Genomic DNA, 4,869 nt, shown 5'->3' with positions numbered 1-4,869 from the left:
TGCATGGCTAGGGTGCAAGGCTCGCATGCGAGGCTAGTGTGCAAGGCTGCGTGCAAGGGAAGCGTGCAGGGCGAGTGTGCGAGGCCACTGTGCACGGCGCCAGCACTAGCGAGCCATCATCCGCGTTGCCATGGCTCGCTTGGCCTTGGCTTGCCAGGCCCCGACACGAGCAATCGCGCATTTTCTTTGCAACCGACCATCAATGCCGCCCAACGGGGCCAGCACGAGCAGTCATCCGCGGTCCCCCGGCCCTGCGCACGTTTGTCTTTGAAACCGAGCATCAATGCCACAGAAAGTGCCGGGGCGCCAGCTGGAGCCATCATCCGACGTGCCATGGCTCGCTTGGCCTTGGCTTGCCGGGCCCCGACACGAGCAATCGCGCATTTTCTTTGCAACCGACCATCAATGCTGCCCAACGGGGCCAGCACGAGCAGTCATCCGCGGTCCCCTGGCCCTGCGCACGTTTGTCTTTGAAACCGAGCATCAATGCCACAGAAAGTGCCGGGGCGCCAGCTGGAGCCATCATCCGACGTGCCATGGCTCTGGTCCCATGGTCTTCGCAACCGAGCATTCGTGACACCCGCGGGGCCAGGACACCAACCCTTCCGACACGAGCATTCGCGCATGTTCTTTGGCCACACAACGGCGCCAGCACGAGCAAAATCATCCGCGGTGCGGTGGCCTTGCACGGCCTTTTGTCTTTGGAACCAACCATCAGTGCCACGGGAAGTGCCGGAGTCCCGGCATCCGCGGTGCCAAGTCATTGCGCCCTTGGTCTCTGCAGCGGGGCATGCCGGGCACTCCCAACCATTGCAAGCAAGCAAGCAAGCAAGAAAGAAAGTAAGTAAGTAAGTAAGTATTACATATAGGGGCGGGACATGCGGGGAGATCTGCGAAACGTGCATTACGGGGCACACGCGTACCTACCGGGGCATACCGACCCCTATTGGGGCACACGTGTGCATATCGGGGCATACCGGGCCTATCGGGGCACACGCGTACATACCGGGGCATACCGAGCCCTACTGGGGCACACGTGCGCATATCGGGGCGTACCAAGCCTATCGGGGCATACGCATGTATCCCAAGGCATGCCGAGTCTATCCGGGCATACGCGTTCATACCGGGGCGTAACGGGCCTATCGGGGCATACTTGGGCATATCCGGGCAAAAAATGCCCAAAACTTGCGCAACCTTGGCAACCGTGGTCCATTCCTCTCTATATGCCTAGCCTTGCCAACCGTGGTCCATTCCTCACTATATGCCATGGCCTTGTGCCCATGGTCTTCCCAAGACAGCGTCCAAGGCCCCCGGAAGGCCAAGGGAGCCCAACCCAGCAATGCCCTGCTATGGCAAGCCAAGGCCAAGCATTCCGGTGCCTATCCGGGCAAAAATGCAATTCCTCTCTATATGCCTAGCCTTGGCAACCGTGGTCCATTCCCCACCATATGCCATGGCCTTGTGCCCATGGTCTTCCCAAGACAGTGTCCAAGGCGCACGGAAGGCCAAGGGAGCCCAACCCAGCAATGCCCTGCTTTGGCAAGCCAAGGCCAAGCATTCCGGTGCCTAACCTTGGCAACCGTGGTCCTTTCCTCACCATATGCCATGGCCTTGTGCCCATGGTCTTCGCAAGACATCGTCCAAGGCGCCCAAAAGGCCAAGGGAGCCCAACCCAGCAATGCCTTGCTAGGACAAGCCAAGGCCAAGCATTCCGGTGCCTATCCGGGCAAAAACGCCCAAAGCATGCCCATTCCTTAGCCTATCCAGGCAAAAACGCCCAAAATCTGCACATTCTAGTGCCTATCCGGGCAAAAACGCCCACCAGCATGCCACCCTCCTATAGGGTTTGCGCAACCAACCAGCCTAACCACCAGTGGCAACCAAAGGTGCTGTTAGCGACGACTTCTGAAGACGCAACGAGACGCGACGTGTTTGCGCCCAGACGCGACGAGACGATGCGGGATCTGCGCCCAAGAATGCCTAGACCCGTCGACTTGATGCGGGATCAGCTCGCCCAAGCATGCCTAGTGTGCAAGGCCTGTGTGCAAGGCTAGTGTCCAAGGCTAGTGTGCAAGGCTCATGTGGAACGCTAGTGCGCAAGGCTAGTGCCCAAGGCTTGTGTGCCAGGCCCGTGTGCAAGGCTAGTGTCCAGGGCTTGTGTGCATTGCTTGAGTGCAAGGCTTGTGTGCATTGCTCGAGTGCATGGCTTGTGTGCAAGGGTTGTGCGCAAGGCTAGTGTGCGGGGCTTGTGCGCATGGCTAATGTGCACGGCTTGTGTGCATGGCTACCGTGCAAGGCTAGTTTGCATGGCTAGGGTGCAAGGCTCGCATGCGAGGCTAGTGTGCAAGGCTGCGTGCAAGGGAAGCGTGCAGGGCGAGTGTGCGAGGCCACTGTGCACGGCGCCAGCACTAGCGAGCCATCATCCGCGTTGCCATGGCTCGCTTGGCCTTGGCTTGCCAGGCCCCGACACGAGCAATCGCGCATTTTCTTTGCAACCGACCATCAATGCCGCCCAACGGGGCCAGCACGAGCAGTCATCCGCGGTCCCCTGGCCCTGCGCACGTTTGTCTTTGAAACCGAGCATCAATGCCACAGAAAGTGCCGGGGCGCCAGCTGGAGCCATCATCCGACGTGCCATGGCTCGCTTGGCCTTGGCTTGCCGGGCCCCGACACGAGCAATCGCGCATTTTCTTTGCAACCGACCATCAATGCCGCCCAACGGGGCCAGCACGAGCAGTCATCCGCGGTCCCCTGGCACTGCGCACGTTTGTCTTTGAAACCGAGCATCAATGCCACAGAAAGTGCCGGGGCGCCAGCTGGAGCCATCATCCGACGTGCCATGGCTCTGGTCCCATGGTCTTCGCAACCGAGCATTCGTGACACCCGCGGGGCCAGGACACCAACCCTTCCGACACGAGCATTCGCGCATGTTCTTTGGCCACACAACGGCGCCAGCACGAGCAAAATCATCCGCGGTGCGGTGGCCTTGCACGGCCTTTTGTCTTTGGAACCAACCATCAGTGCCACGGGAAGTGCCGGAGTCCCGGCATCCGCGGTGCCAAGTCATTGCGCCCTTGGTCTCTGCAGCGGGGCATGCCGGGCACTCCCAACCATTGCAAGCAAGCAAGCAAGCAAGAAAGAAAGTAAGTAAGTAAGTAAGTATTACATATAGGGGCGGGACATGCGGGGAGATCTGCGAAACGTGCATTACGGGGCACACGCGTACCTACCGGGGCATACCGACCCCTATTGGGGCACACGTGTGCATATCGGGGCATACCGGGCCTATCGGGGCACACGCGTACATACCGGGGCATACCGAGCCCTACTGGGGCACACGTGCGCATATCGGGGCGTACCAAGCCTATCGGGGCATACGCATGTATCCCAAGGCATGCCGAGTCTATCCGGGCATACGCGTTCATACCGGGGCGTAACGGGCCTATCGGGGCATACTTGGGCATATCCGGGCAAAAAATGCCCAAAACATGCGCAACCTTGGCAACCGTGGTCCATTCCTCTCTATATGCCTAGCCTTGCCAACCGTGGTCCATTCCTCACTATATGCCATGGCCTTGTGCCCATGGTCTTCCCAAGACAGCGTCCAAGGCCCCCGGAAGGCCAAGGGAGCCCAACCCAGCAATGCCCTGCTATGGCAAGCCAAGGCCAAGCATTCTGGTGCCTATCCGGGCAAAAATGCAATTCCTCTCTATATGCCTAGCCTTGGCAACCGTGGTCCATTCCCCACCATATGCCATGGCCTTGTGCCCATGGTCTTCCCAAGACAGTGTCCAAGGCGCCCGGAAGGCCAAGGGAGCCCAACCCAGCAATGCCCTGCTTTGGCAAGCCAAGGCCAAGCATTCCGGTGCCTAACCTTGGCAACCGTGGTCCTTTCCTCACCATATGCCATGGCCTTGTGCCCATGGTCTTCGCAAGACATCGTCCAAGGCGCGCAAAAGGCCAAGGGAGCCCAACCCAGCAATGCCTTGCTAGGACAAGCCAAGGCCAAGCATTCCGGTGCCTATCCGGGCAAAAACGCCCAAAGCATGCCCATTCCTTAGCCTATCCAGGCAAAAACGCCCAAAATCTGCACATTCTAGTGCCTATCCGGGCAAAAACGCCCACCAGCATGCCACCCTCCTATAGGGTTTGCGCAACCAACCAGCCTAACCACCAGTGGCAACCAAAGGTGCTGTTAGCGACGACTTCTGAAGACGCAACGAGACGCGACGTGTTTGCGCCCAGACGCGACGAGACGATGCGGGATCTGCGCCCAAGAATGCCTAGACCCGTCGACTTGATGCGGGATCAGCTCGCCCAAGCATGCCTAGTGTGCAAGGCCTGTGTGCAAGGCTAGTGTCCAAGGCTAGTGTGCAAGGCTCATGTGGAACGCTAGTGCGCAAGGCTAGTGCCCAAGGCTTGTGTGCCAGGCCCGTGTGCAAGGCTAGTGTCCAGGGCTTGTGTGCATTGCTTGAGTGCAAGGCTTGTGTGCATTGCTCGAGTGCATGGCTTGTGTGCAAGGGTTGTGCGCAAGGCTAGTGTGCGGGGCTTGTGCGCATGGCTAATGTGCACGGCTTGTGTGCATGGCTACCGTGCAAGGCTAGTTTGCATGGCTAGGGTGCAAGGCTCGCATGCGAGGCTAGTGTGCAAGGCTGCGTGCAAGGGAAGCGTGCAGGGCGAGTGTGCGAGGCCACTGTGCACGGCGCCAGCACTAGCGAGCCATCATCCGCGTTGCCATGGCTCGCTTGGCCTTGGCTTGCCAGGCCCCGACACGAGCAATCGCGCATTTTCTTTGCAACCGACCATCAATGCCGCCCAACGGGGCCAGCACGAGCAGTCCTCCGCGGTCCCCTGGCCCTGCGCACGTTT

This window comes from Tasmannia lanceolata, unplaced genomic scaffold (genome assembly GCF_043159265.1).
Source record: "Tasmannia lanceolata isolate RefF3 unplaced genomic scaffold, GAP_Taslan_0.1 ptg000119l, whole genome shotgun sequence".
In the NCBI taxonomy this organism is placed as follows: Eukaryota; Viridiplantae; Streptophyta; class Magnoliopsida; order Canellales; family Winteraceae; genus Tasmannia; species Tasmannia lanceolata.
Note: the sequence above shows the minus strand (reverse complement) of the source record.